At 52.8% G+C, this 14401-nt stretch overlaps 2 non-coding genes and 2 pseudogenes across 2 annotated transcripts; all 4 read right to left on the bottom strand.

Moving 5' to 3' along the window:
- Positions 1–583: 583 nt before the first annotated feature.
- LOC142720175 (U2 spliceosomal RNA) lies at positions 584–774 on the bottom strand. The gene has a single exon (XR_012872984.1). It is a non-coding gene; the product is annotated as a U2 spliceosomal RNA (small nuclear RNA).
- Positions 775–2056: 1282 nt separating this feature from the next.
- On the bottom strand, positions 2057–2244 carry LOC142720123 (U2 spliceosomal RNA). The gene has a single exon (XR_012872956.1). It is a non-coding gene; the product is annotated as a U2 spliceosomal RNA (small nuclear RNA).
- Positions 2245–7780: 5536 nt separating this feature from the next.
- On the bottom strand, positions 7781–7882 carry LOC142720147 (U2 spliceosomal RNA; annotated as a pseudogene).
- A 1284-nt stretch (positions 7883–9166) lies between these two features.
- LOC142720117 (U2 spliceosomal RNA) lies at positions 9167–9341 on the bottom strand (annotated as a pseudogene).
- Positions 9342–14401: the final 5060 nt, after the last annotated feature.

Below are 14401 nucleotides of genomic sequence, written 5' to 3'. Positions count from 1 at the left end.
CCAGGTAACATAGTAACAAATCCAAATTGCTGCTCTCTTTGTAGGCAAGCAAGGGTTTGTTGCAACTGCAATTCTTACTTCTTCTTGAAATGTAGGGACGACAGTACATTCCATCACATCCACCTAGTGTACACAGGTAGGTCCATTGTGGCGGGTAGGCGGCTGGCTGCTTTAATGGCTGTTTGCTGTTCCCCTACTCCACTCCACTCCACTATTTGACTGTGGTGCTGCATCAATCAGTGGCTGGCTCAGGTGCAGCTCTTTAACTTACCTAGGAGGGAGGGAGGGAGGGCGGAGAGAAGACAAGGAAGGTGAATGAGCTGTTCCAATGTGAAATGCCGGAAACACAGAAACACAGAAGACACACACACACACACACACACACACACACACAACAAGAGGTGGCAATGTATTCATTAATTGCATTTAATAAATGAGCTCATTATCACACATGACTGTACAAATGCATTGTCCAACAGGTGTTGAAATAATGGGATTAAAAGGGGAGATCCCTTCAGAAAGACAGAAACAATGGCAAAGAGAAAAAACACTTTTGGAATCTGATTTTAGTCAACACATAAGGGAAGGGTGCACCGGTCCTGGAAATACTGCAATACCAGGTCAATGCGTGGAGTGGACAGAGCAAGCTCTATTTCCATCTCCCTGTTCTAAAAATCCATTTAATATATGGTCCCCAGATAGGGGACGTATCAGATATTAAACTGATAAGAACAGATACTACACTTGATCTTAGCCAAAAGGCCGAGAAGCGATAACCCGAGCGGCCCTTGCCTTGCCCGAGCCTGTCCCATACTGCTGTTCACCCCTTGCAGCGATTCAGCCTACTCCTAGGCAATTCCATGGGGCCCTGCAGGCTCACACACATTTACAGCTACTAAGCGGGAGGTGAATAAAGGCCGGAGAGGAAGCCAGACAGGATTTGCTTCTTTTGCTTGCACCACAATGCAGTGCTGAAAGAGGAGGAATCTACATAAAAACGCCTTCCTGGCAACGCCCAAATGCCCTCCTGCCATGCAGATAAACACTGGCAGCGGCAGCAAGTGCATGCCCACAGCCACCCCTTGTTCCTTCACACCTTGTATCAGCTTTAATCCAGTCCTGTGCTGCCTGCTGAGCAGCACTGAACAACACTGCCTGGGCCCAGGCTTTTATCTCTGAGGCAGGCCCCATTATGATGTCAGAAAGCTGGCTCTGGAATCCTGAGGGCTCCACTATGACACGTGCAAAGTTCCGTCTGAACTTTATATAAGACTGTGAGGCTCAGTCAGTCACTCAGTGTTGCCTGAGAGGGCAACACTGCAACAGCCGGCCGCCAGGCTGTCTTTTTTTTGCACATTTATTTGCCTCCAGGAGGCCACAAGAGGGAGACAAGGGACTGCAAAATGGAAAATAGGCATCCACCAACTTTACAGACAACTTCTCTTTGCTCCTACAACCTCCATCCTTGCACAGTTTGTTATTCTTCCAGGTAACATAGTAACAAATCCAAATTGCTGCTCTCTTTGTAGGCAAGCAAGGGTTTGTTGCAACTGCAATTCTTACTTCTTCTTGAAATGTAGGGACGACAGTACATTCCATCACATCCACCTAGTGTACACAGGTAGGTCCATTGTGGCGGGTAGGCGGCTGGCTGCTTTAATGGCTGTTTGCTGTTCCCCTACTCCACTCCACTCCACTATTTGACTGTGGTGCTGCATCAATCAGTGGCTGGCTCAGGTGCAGCTCTTTAACTTACCTAGGAGGGAGGGAGGGAGGGCGGAGAGAAGACAAGGAAGGTGAATGAGCTGTTCCAATGTGAAATGCCGGAAACACAGAAACACAGAAGACACACACACACACACACACAACAAGAGGTGGCAATGTATTCATTAATTGCATTTAATAAATGAGCTCATTATCACACATGACTGTACAAATGCATTGTCCAACAGGTGTTGAAATAATGGGATTAAAAGGGGAGATCCCTTCAGAAAGACAGAAACAATGGCAAAGAGAAAAAACACTTTTGGAATCTGATTTTAGTCAACACATAAGGGAAGGGTGCACCGGTCCTGGAAATACTGCAATACCAGGTCAATGCGTGGAGTGGACAGAGCAAGCTCTATTTCCATCTCCCTGTTCTAAAAATCCATTTAATATATGGTCCCCAGATAGGGGACGTATCAGATATTAAACTGATAAGAACAGATTTTTTGATTGAAAATTGCTTTATTGACAATCAATCGTCATCATACAAACATTACTGCGACGCAGCGCAAGCCATGAAGCAGCAAATAATAAATAATAACAGTCGTCAAACATAACATGACAGTATAATACACAGTACAGGCTAGCCTATGCTATACATTACACCACATGCTACACTAACATTCTTGCATTCACTAACGCCAAACAACAAAGCATTACAGACAAGTGATGGGATAGGGGAGTGGGTAGGAGGGGATAGGGAAGGGGGAAATCACAGGCCCGAAGCTTTATTGAAAGACAACACACAAGAAGGGAGAGTGGGGGGAAGGGGAGTATCAGTCCTCTTCCTCATCGACGTCCGGGCTGTCCCAGGTGGAATAGTCTCTGAGCAGGCTGTGGATCAGCCTGCGGCAGTCCTGGACGGACACACTCTCTCTCCGCAAAATCAGACGATTCCTGGCGAACCATATAGCGTCCTTAAAACAGTTCATAAGGCGCCAGGCTTCCTGGATTGCTCCATCCGTGGTATTCCCAGGAAATAGTCCATAAAGTACCGAGCGGTACGACAGTCTGTTCCTGGGAACTGAGTCCTTGAGTTCGTGTTCCAAGGCTTTCAACAGACCCTGTGCAAAGGGGCACTGCCAGAAAATGTGCAAAGATGTTTCCTCCGTGAAGGGGCACCTGGGGCAGTACCGGGTCTTGCACAGGTTGCGGGCATGCATGAATGACCTAAGAGGCAGTCCTCCCTGGATGGCCATCCATGAAATGTCCTTGTGCCCGTTGGTCAACCTGCCAGATGACACGTTAGTCCAAACAGTCTCCAACGTGTCGGCATGAAGCCCTGGAACAAACTCCAGTGAGTCCTTTGCTCTGATGTGCTTGTGGATCGTCTTAGGTTTCCACAAGTCGGGCTTAAGACCCTCCAGTTGATGCTCCCTCACAAACCGGACGACATCTCCGTAGAACCAGGGAGCGTGCCAGTTGTAAGGGAAGGAGCTGTCCCACTTGTCCCAGCCAAAACCTCGCCAGAGGGGAAGGAGGAAGTAGCGGGACATGGCCTTGCCCGCAGAGCCGTTTGCTGTCCTCAGAGTCCTACGAACACAGTCACATACAAAAGCGATCCGCAGCAGAGTGGGAATGTCGGGTATACCCTTCCCACCTTTGCGGGGCTCCTTGTACATAACAGTCCGCTTTACTCTGTCCATTTTCGAGCCCCAGATGAAGCGAAACACAGTCCTGGTAATGGCCCTCGAGACGGTGGCAAGAGGGGGCCATGCCTGTGCAGTGTATTGTAGCACAGGCAAGACTTCGTTACGCAGGACCATTGCTTTGCCCTCAATAGTGAGTTGTCTGAGGCTCCACAGTCCGATCCTTTGGTTGACTTTGGCCAAGCGTTCTTCCCACGACTTTAGGGCTGCACCTTCCTTACCGAACCAGACTCCCAGAATTTTGATGAAGTCCGGCTTGATAGTAAACGGGAAGGAGGCAGGAGAAGGCAGGTACCACTTTCCGAAGAGCATGGCTTCCGACTTCCCGCAGTTGACTTTTGCCCCTGAAGCGCGTCCGAACTCCTCACAGGTCTGGACGAGTGCAGTCACCGAACTCTGGTCAGCGCAGAAGACGGTCACGTCGTCCATGTACAGCGAGCATTTGACCTCGAAGTGTCCTGGACCTGGTGCGGTGATCCCTCTGATCTCTCCATTCTGCCGGATAGCCTCTGCGAAGAGCTCTATAACACAAACAAAAAGGAGAGGTGAAAGAGGACAGCCTTGTCTAACCCCCGACGATACAGGAAAGGGGTCAGTCTTCCAGCCGTTCACCAGCACCGAGCTGTAAATGTCGCAATACATCAGGTTAACATACAAACAGAACAACCTGCCAAGCCGCAGCCTACGCAGAGCCTTACCCATGAATTCGTGAGAGACCCGGTCAAAAGCCTTCTCCTGATCCAGACTGACCAGGGCCGCGTGTGTACGGCGGCTTTGCATGTAATGCACCGTGTCCCTCACCAGGGCAAGACTGTCGGCCACCCTACGGCCAGGAATGCCGCAGGTTTGGTCCGATCCGATGATCTGTCCGATGACAACCTTCAGTCTGTTGGTCAATACTTTGGCGAGGATCTTGTAGTCCACGTTCAGGAGAGAGATGGGACGCCAGTTTTTCAGGTCACATCTCTCCCCCTTCCGCTTATACAAGATCGTGATCATGCCTTCTCTCAAGGACGGTGGCATTCTACCCTCCACCACCATCTCCTCATAGAGCTCCAGCAGGTCCGGACAGATCAAGTCCCCCAGCGCTACATAGAGCTCTGCTGGGAGACCATCACTGCCCGGGGTCCTGCCGGGTCTGAAGGATTTAGCGGCAGAGAGCAGTTCCTCCACCGTCAGGGGTACATCCATAGCCTCCGTACCTGCAGGGTCAAGATGATTAGTGATACCTGACAGGAATTTATCGGCGGCTTCGGGGTCAGTGGTTTTCCGGGAGTAGAGGCTTCGGTAGTAGTCTGTGACGACTCCCATCACCTCCTTCTTCCCAGAATGCATGTTTCCGGTCTCATCTCGGAGTTCCTTCAGGGGCGTGTGGCCGGCATGGAGTTTCCTGAAAAAGAACGAGTTACATTTCTCACCCTTCTCCAGGTTCTCCACCTTGGAACGAAAGACAATTCGCTTGGATTCCTCCTCAAAGTGCCTTTTCAGGCCCTTTTTGGCTTCCTCCAGCTCCTTCCTGACATCCCAGCCGCATTGAAGGAGGTCTTGCAGGGATCGCAGCTGACGCTGCATCTCTCTGAAGTCTCTCTTCCTCTCACACGCCTGTTGGCGACTTTTTGCCTGAAAGAAACAACGAAATTCAACTTTAACATATTCCCACCAGTCACAGGTTTTGTCAAAGAAAACTTTATCATTCCTCCAAACAATATAGGCGTCTCTAAGCTCCGCCAGTACCTCCTCTCTTTCCAGCAGGGCACAGTTCAGCTTCCAGGAGCCAGGGCCGGGAGGAAAACCGTGGCCGATGGCACCCTGGAAGAGAATGGCCCTGTGGTCAGAGAAGAAGCAGGGGATCATGGAGTGCCCATGCTGCTTGACTGCCCGGGAGGTGAACACAAAGTCAATCCGAGAACGAAGTGAGCCATCGGGTCGGCTCCATGAATAGTTCACAGAGCCGATCCCCATGGAGCCCACAACGTCCTGCAAGGATGCTTCGGTTACCATCTCGATAAGCAGTTTGGAACTGACATCCAGCTTGATTGAAGTGCCGGAACTTCGTCCATCCTCTTCGATGGGGCAGTTGAAGTCCCCGGCCATCACCACTGCCCTAGTGGTGGCGAGCTGGGTCCGCAGGGTCTGGAATAGTTCCAGGCGCTCAGCCTTCATAGGGGGAGCGTACACGTTGATGAGCCTAATCGGCTCTCCCGCCCAGGAACCGTCTACGACCAACAAGCGGCCGCAGACGAGCTCCTGGACAGAGTCAACAGTAAATACGCTTCCCCTAATCAGGATGGCAACCCCTGCAGACTTACAGTCGCCCCCACCAGACCAGTAGGACGGGCCATGGGTCCACTGCCTGGCCAGATGATGGTATGACCTGGAAGAGGGGAGAGTACATTCCTGCAGCATAAATACATCACTCGACTGCTTGGAAAGAAAAGTTAGCACCATCTGACATCTAGTCCTATCTCTAACACTCCTCACATTGAGGCCAAAGATGTTAAGTTTAGCAGCCATGGGGGAGAATAAAGAAGGTTAGTGCAAACGATACACCTTAGTTACCAGTCCGGTCGGGCGGATCCTCCTCGCCTGGCGGGTCCGAAAGATCCAGCAGGCCCTCTGACAAAAATTGTTCCAGGATTGTAGCCACCTGGATGTCTGTTGTGAAGTCGATGACCTCAGGTTCAGACACGAGTTCCTCCACCATCTGCTCCATTTCCTCCTGCTGCGCAAGGGAATCTTCGCAGATTTCCACGACTTGTCTCTTTGAGGACTCAGCAGCTGGGCTGTCCCTCACCTTTCTCTTCCTCTGGATGGCACCTGAGGAGACAAGAGGGGGAAAATCCTCCAGGGAGAGGACTCCAGCAGCTGGAGGGGAAGATGTTAGTGCTGCTGGAGCTGGGGAGAAGGGAGGCTGGGTTGGGAGAGGTGCAGGTGACAGGACCACTGAGATGGGTGGGTAGGAGAAGGTGAGAGCCTCAGTGGGGGTGACAGGGGTTGGGGACGGGGGGGTGGGGAGGGCCGGGCGAGGGAGGGTGGGAAGGGTAGGGCGAGGGAGGGCCGGGAGAGGGGGGGGAGGGACTGTCGTCTTCTTACCATCCTTCTTTTTCCCGGTCTTCTGTGCCGCTGGAGCTCTGGCTGGGGCGGGGTTCCCTCTGGCTGGAGCTTTCGCTGCTACAGTTGCCCAGGATCGATCCCTCTTCGGGCAGTCCTTGTAAGAGTGGGCTGCTTGTCCGCAGAGGTTGCACATTGTCCGTTTCGGGCAGTCTTTGGTCTCGTGTCCTGTTACCCGGCAGTTCTTGCAGGCGTCCTCCTTGCAGTCCTTCACCGAATGACCCTTCTTGCTGCATCTCCTGCAGATCTGCGGCATGTCCGGGTAGTAGATGAGGCCGTAGGAGTTGCCCAGCGAGAATGACTGGGGCAGGTGCTGGAGGCCGTCTTCCGCGCTCGAATCCTTGTTCAGTCGGACGATTACCGACCACTTGCCAGTCCAGAAGCCGAGTCCGTTCAGGATGTGGGTGGGTTCCCTCACCACTGTGCAGAACCGCTTCAGGAGCGTGGTGATGTCTTTGCCGGGGGTGTGTGGGTTCCGCATTGAGACCGTCACCCGCCTTTCCTCTCTTTGGACAGGGCAGTTGCCCACAAAGCGAGAGAAAGGGGATTCAGGCCTCGCCGCTTTCACCATCTCCCAGTACCTTCTGCAGATGTTGATCGAAGCGAAGGTCACGAAGAACATCCCGGTCATGAAGGCCTGGATACTGATGGTCTCCGGCTTAGCGAAGCCCTGATCCAGGAGCATCTTCTGGCAGAACACTTCTTCCGTCATGTCCGGCACTCTCCCGTCCACCTCCTTGAGCTTCAGGGCCACCGTCTGCTTCATCCAGGGCTCCAGGGTTGGAGCAGCCTGGTTCGGCTTCCTGGTGGCCTGTTGGCTTGAGGAGGCTTCAGGAGGAGATGTCCTGGCCTGTGCCGGCTCACCTGGTCCATCTGCCTTCTCCTTCTGGGTGGCAGGGTTGCTGGTTGAGGCCATGGCTTCTTCCAGCTGTTCCTGTCGCTTGGGGAGGATCTTCGATAGCTCTTTCCCGAAGGGGGCGGAGCTATGCAAATCTTCTCCTTGCTGGCCGAGGTTCTTCCACGAAATTTCTTCCGCAGCGGTTCCTCGTCGAGCTTCTTCTTCTGCGGCCGAGCTTCTTCGAAGATCCCCTTCAGCAGCGGCTCTTCTCCGAAGTTCTCCTTCTTCTTCCCGGCAGCGATCTCCCGGAGCTTCTTCCTCGATGGCGGCTTCTCCCTTCTGGATCGTCGTCTTCGCTGGTTCTTCTCCGCAGTTCGTCGCCGGCTTCGTCTGGAACGCTCTTGGATCGCTAAGCTAGTGTTTATAGCCCCCAGTGGTTCTCCGAGCTATCTATCCTTACAAGGACTGATAAGAACAGATACTACACTTGATCTTAGCCAAAAGGCCGAGAAGCGATAACCCGAGCGGCCCTTGCCTTGCCCGAGCCTGTCCCATACTGCTGTTCACCCCTTGCAGCGATTCAGCCTACTCCTAGGCAATTCCATGGGGCCCTGCAGGCTCACACACATTTACAGCTACTAAGCGGGAGGTGAATAAAGGCCGGAGAGGAAGCCAGACAGGATTTGCTTCTTTTGCTTGCACCACAATGCAGTGCTGAAAGAGGAGGAATCTACATAAAAACGCCTTCCTGGCAACGCCCAAATGCCCTCCTGCCATGCAGATAAACACTGGCAGCGGCAGCAAGTGCATGCCCACAGCCACCCCTTGTTCCTTCACACCTTGTATCAGCTTTAATCCAGTCCTGTGCTGCCTGCTGAGCAGCACTGAACAACACTGCCTGGGCCCAGGCTTTTATCTCTGAGGCAGGCCCCATTATGATGTCAGAAAGCTGGCTCTGGAATCCTGAGGGCTCCACTATGACACGTGCAAAGTTCCGTCTGAACTTTATATAAGACTGTGAGGCTCAGTCAGTCACTCAGTGTTGCCTGAGAGGGCAACACTGCAACAGCCGGCCGCCAGGCTGTCTTTTTTTTGCACATTTATTTGCCTCCAGGAGGCCACAAGAGGGAGACAAGGGACTGCAAAATGGAAAATAGGCATCCACCAACTTTACAGACAACTTCTCTTTGCTCCTACAACCTCCATCCTTGCACAGTTTGTTATTCTTCCAGGTAACATAGTAACAAATCCAAATTGCTGCTCTCTTTGTAGGCAAGCAAGGGTTTGTTGCAACTGCAATTCTTACTTCTTCTTGAAATGTAGGGACGACAGTACATTCCATCACATCCACCTAGTGTACACAGGTAGGTCCATTGTGGCGGGTAGGCGGCTGGCTGCTTTAATGGCTGTTTGCTGTTCCCCTACTCCACTCCACTCCACTATTTGACTGTGGTGCTGCATCAATCAGTGGCTGGCTCAGGTGCAGCTCTTTAACTTACCTAGGAGGGAGGGAGGGAGGGCGGAGAGAAGACAAGGAAGGTGAATGAGCTGTTCCAATGTGAAATGCCGGAAACACAGAAACACAGAAGACACACACACACACACACACACAACAAGAGGTGGCAATGTATTCATTAATTGCATTTAATAAATGAGCTCATTATCACACATGACTGTACAAATGCATTGTCCAACAGGTGTTGAAATAATGGGATTAAAAGGGGAGATCCCTTCAGAAAGACAGAAACAATGGCAAAGAGAAAAAACACTTTTGGAATCTGATTTTAGTCAACACATAAGGGAAGGGTGCACCGGTCCTGGAAATACTGCAATACCAGGTCAATGCGTGGAGTGGACAGAGCAAGCTCTATTTCCATCTCCCTGTTCTAAAAATCCATTTAATATATGGTCCCCAGATAGGGGACGTATCAGATATTAAACTGATAAGAACAGATTTTTTGATTGAAAAATGCTTTATTGACAATCAATCGTCATCATACAAACATTACTGCGACGCAGCGCAAGCCATGAAGCAGCAAATAATAAATAATAACAGTCGTCAAACATAACATGACAGTATAATACACAGTACAGGCTAGCCTATGCTATACATTACACCACATGCTACACTAACATTCTTGCATTCACTAAAGCCAAACAACAAAGCATTACAGACAAGTGATGGGATAGGGGAGTGGGTAGGAGGGGATAGGGAAGGGGGAAATCACAGGCCCGAAGCTTTATTGAAAGACAACACACAAGAAGGGAGAGTGGGGGGAAGGGGAGTATCAGTCCTCTTCCTCATCGACGTCCGGGCTGTCCCAGGTGGAATAGTCTCTGAGCAGGCTGTGGATCAGCCTGCGGCAGTCCTGGACGGACACACTCTCTCTCCGCAAAATCAGACGGTTCCTGGCAAACCATATAGCGTCCTTAAAGCAGTTCATAAGGCGCCAGGCTTCCTGGATTGCTCCATCCGTGGTATTCCCAGGAAATAGTCCATAAAGTACCGAGCGGTACGACAGTCTGTTCCTGGGTACTGAGTCCTTGAGTTCATGTTCCAAGGCTTTCAACAGACCCTGTGCAAAGGGGCACTGCCAGAAAATGTGCAAAGATGTTTCCTCCGTGAAGGGGCACCTGGGGCAGTACCGGGTCTTGCACAGGTTGCGGGCATGCATGAATGACCTAAGAGGCAGTCCTCCCTGGATGGCCATCCATGAAATGTCCTTGTGCCCGTTGGTCAACCTGCCAGATGACACGTTAGTCCAAACAGTCTCCAACGTGTCGGCATGAAGCCCTGGAACAGACTCCAGTGAGTCCTTTGCTCTGATGTGCTTGTGGATCGTCTTAGGTTTCCACAAGTCGGGCTTAAGACCCTCCAGTTGATGCTCCCTCACGAACCGGACGACATCTCCGTAGAACCAGGGAGCGTGCCAGTTGTAAGGGAAGGAGCTGTCCCACTTGTCCCAGCCAAAACCTCGCCAGAGGGGAAGGAGGAAGTAGCGGGACATGGCCTTGCCCGCAGAGCCGTTTGCTGTCCTCAGAGTCCTACGAACACAGTCACATACAAAAGCGATCCGCAGCAGAGTGGGAATGTCGGGTATACCCTTCCCACCTTTGCGGGGCTCCTTGTACATAACAGTCCGCTTTACTCTGTCCATTTTCGAGCCCCAGATGAAGCGAAACACAGTCCTGGTAATGGCCCTCGAGACGGTGGCAAGAGGGGGCCATGCCTGTGCAGTGTATTGTAGCACAGGCAAGACTTCGTTACGCAGGACCATTGCTTTGCCCTCAATAGTGAGTTGTCTGAGGCTCCACAGTCCGATCCTTTGGTTGACTTTGGCCAAGCGTTCTTCCCACGACTTTAGGGCTGCACCTTCCTTACCGAACCAGACTCCCAGAATTTTGATGAAGTCCGGCTTGATAGTAAACGGGAAGGAGGCAGGAGAAGGCAGGTACCACTTTCCGAAGAGCATGGCTTCCGACTTCCCGCAGTTGACTTTTGCCCCTGAAGCGCGTCCGAACTCCTCACAGGTCTGGACGAGTGCAGTCACCGAACTCTGGTCAGCGCAGAAGACGGTCACGTCGTCCATGTACAGCGAGCATTTGACCTCGAAGTGTCCTGGACCTGGTGCGGTGATCCCTCTGATCTCTCCATTCTGCCGGATAGCCTCTGCGAAGAGCTCTATAACACAAACAAAAAGGAGAGGTGAAAGAGGACAGCCTTGTCTAACCCCCGACGATACAGGAAAGGGGTCAGTCTTCCAGCCGTTCACCAGCACCGAGCTGTAAATGTCGCAATACATCAGGTTAACATACAAACAGAACAACCTGCCAAGCCGCAGCCTACGCAGAGCCTTACCCATGAATTCGTGAGAGACCCGGTCAAAAGCCTTCTCCTGATCCAGACTGACCAGGGCCGCGTGTGTACGGCGGCTTTGCATGTAATGCACCGTGTCCCTCACCAGGGCAAGACTGTCGGCCACCCTACGGCCAGGAATGCCGCAGGTTTGGTCCGATCCGATGATCTGTCCGATGACAACCTTCAGTCTGTTGGCCAATACTTTAGCGAGGATCTTGTAGTCCACGTTCAGGAGAGAGATGGGACGCCAGTTTTTCAGGTCACATCTCTCCCCCTTCCGCTTATACAAGATCGTGATCATGCCTTCTCTCAAGGACGGTGGCATTCTACCCTCCACCACCATCTCCTCATAGAGCTCCAGCAGGTCCGGACTGATCAAGTCCCCCAGCGCTACATAGAGCTCTGCTGGGAGACCATCACTGCCCGGGGTCCTGCCGGGTCTGAAGGATTTAGCGGCAGAGAGCAGTTCCTCCACCGTCAGGGGTACATCCATAGCCTCCGTACCTGCAGGATCAAGATGATTAGTGATACCTGACAGGAAGACAGGAATTTATCGGCGGCTTCGGGGTCAGTGGTTTTCCGGGAGTAGAGGCTTCGGTAGTAGTCTGTGACGACTCCCATCACCTCCTTCTTCCCAGAATGCATGTTTCCGGTCTCATCTCGAAGTTCCTTCAGGGGCGTGTGGCCGGCATGGAGTTTCCTGAAAAAGAACGAGTTACATTTCTCACCCTTCTCCAGGTTCTCCACCTTGGAACGAAAGACAATTCGCTTGGATTCCTCCTCAAAGTGCCTTTTCAGGCCCTTTTTGGCTTCCTCCAGCTCCTTCCTGACGTCCCAGCCGCATTGAAGGAGGTCTTGCAGGGATCGCAGCTGACGCTGCATCTCTCTGAAGTCTCTCTTCCTCTCACACGCCTGTTGACGACTTTTTGCCTGAAAGAAACAACGAAATTCAACTTTAACATATTCCCACCAGTCACAGGTTTTGTCAAAGAAAACTTTATCATTCCTCCAAACAATATAGGCGTCTCTAAGTTCCGCCAGTACCTCCTCTCTTTCCAGCAGGGCACAATTCAGCTTCCAGGAGCCAGGGCCGGGAGGAAAACCGTGGCCGATGGCACCCTGGAAGAGAATGGCCCTGTGGTCAGAGAAGAAGCAGGGGACCATGGAGTGCCCATGCTGCTTGACTGCCCGGGAGGTGAACACAAAGTCAATCCGAGAACGAAGTGAGCCATCGGGTCGGCTCCATGAATAGTTCACAGAGCCAATCCCCATGGAGCCCACAACGTCCTGCAAGGATGCTTCGGTTACCATCTCGATAAGCAGTTTGGAACTGACATCCAGTTTGATTGAAGTGCCGGAACTTCGTCCATCCTCTTCGATGGGGCAGTTGAAGTCCCCGGCCATCACCACTGCCCTAGTGGTGGCGAGCTGGGTCCGCAGGGTCTGGAATAGTTCCAGGCGCTCAGCCTTCATAGGGGGAGCGTACACGTTGATGAGCCTAATCGGCTCTCCTGCCCAGGAACCGTCTACGACCAACAAGCGGCCGCAGGCGAGCTCCTGGACAGAGTCAACAGTAAATACGCTTCCCCTGATCAGGATGGCAACCCCTGCAGACTTACAGTCGCCCCCACCAGACCAGTAGGACGGGCCATGGGTCCACTGCCTGGCCAGATGATGGTATGACCTGGAAGAGGGGAGAGTACATTCCTGCAGCATAAATACATCACTCGACTGCTTGGAAAGAAAAGTTAGCACCATCTGACATCTAGTCCTATCTCTAACACTCCTCACATTGAGGCTAAAGATGTTAAGTTTAGCAGCCATGGGGGAGAATAAAGAAGGTTAGTGCAAACGATACACCTTAGTTACCAGTCCGGTCGGGCGGATCCTCCTCTCCTGGCGGGTCCGAAAGATCCAGCAGGCCCTCTGACAAAAACTGTTCCAGGATTGTAGCCACCTGGATGTCTGTTGTGAAGTCGATGACCTCAGGTTCAGACACGAGTTCCTCCACCATCTGCTCCATTTCCTCCTGCTGCGCAAGGGAATCTTCGCAGATTTCCACGACTTGTCGCTTTGAGGACTCAGCAGCTGGGCTGTCCCTCACCTTTCTCTTCCTCTGGATGGCACCTGAGGAGACAAGAGGGGGAAAATCCTCCAGGGAGAGGACTCCAGCAGCTGGAGGGGAAGATGTTAGTGCTGCTGGAGCTGGGGAGAAGGGAGGCTGGGTTGGGAGAGGTGCAGGTGACAGGACCACTGAGATGGGTGGGTAGGAGAAGGTGAGAGCCTCAGTGGGGGTGACAGGGGTTGGGGACGGGGGGGTGGGGAGGGCCGGGCGAGGGAGGGTGGGAAGGGTAGGGCGAGGGGGGGCCGGGAGACGGGGGGGAGGGACTGTCGTCTTCTTACCATCCTTCTTATTCCCGGTCTTCTGCGCCGCTGGAGCTCTGGCTGGGGCGGGGTTCCCTCTGGCCGGAGCTTTCGCCGCTACAGTTGCCCAGGATCGATCCCTCTTCGGGCAGTCCTTGTAGGAGTGGGCTGCTTGTCCGCAGAGGTTGCACATTGTCCGTTTCGGGCAGTCTTTGGTCTCGTGTCCTGTTACCCGGCAGTTCTTGCAGGCGTCCTCCTTGCAGTCCTTCACCGAATGACCCTTCTTGCTGCATCTCCTGCAGATCTGCGGCATGTCCGGGTAGTAGATGAGGCCGTAGGAGTTGCCCAGCGAGAATGACTGGGGCAGGTGTTGGAGGCCGTCTTCCGCGCTGGAATCCTTGTTCAGTCGGACGATTACCGACCACTTGCCAGTCCAGAAGCCGAGTCCGTTCAGGATGTGGGTGGGTTCCCTCACCACTGTGCAGAACCGCTTCAGGAGCGTGGTGATGTCTTTGCCGGGGGTGTGTGGGTTCCGCATTGAGACCGTCACCCGCCTTTCCTCTCTTTGGACAGGGCAGTTGCCCACAAAGCGAGAGAAAGGGGATTCAGGCCTCGCCGCTTTCACCATCTCCCAGTACCTTCTGCAGATGTTGATCGAAGCGAAGGTCACGAAGAACATCCCGGTCATGAAGGCCTGGATGCTGATGGTCTCCGGCTTAGCGAAGCCCTGGTCCAGGAGCATCTTCTGGCAGAACACTTCTTCCGTCATGTCCGGCACTCTCCCGTCCACCTCCTTCAGCTTCAGGGCCACCG

Source organism: Rhinoderma darwinii, unplaced genomic scaffold, assembly GCF_050947455.1.
Source record: "Rhinoderma darwinii isolate aRhiDar2 unplaced genomic scaffold, aRhiDar2.hap1 Scaffold_491, whole genome shotgun sequence".
NCBI lineage: Eukaryota > Metazoa > Chordata > Amphibia > Anura > Rhinodermatidae > Rhinoderma > Rhinoderma darwinii.
The sequence above is the reverse complement of the archived record's forward strand: the minus strand, read 5'-3'. Positions and strand labels throughout refer to the sequence as shown.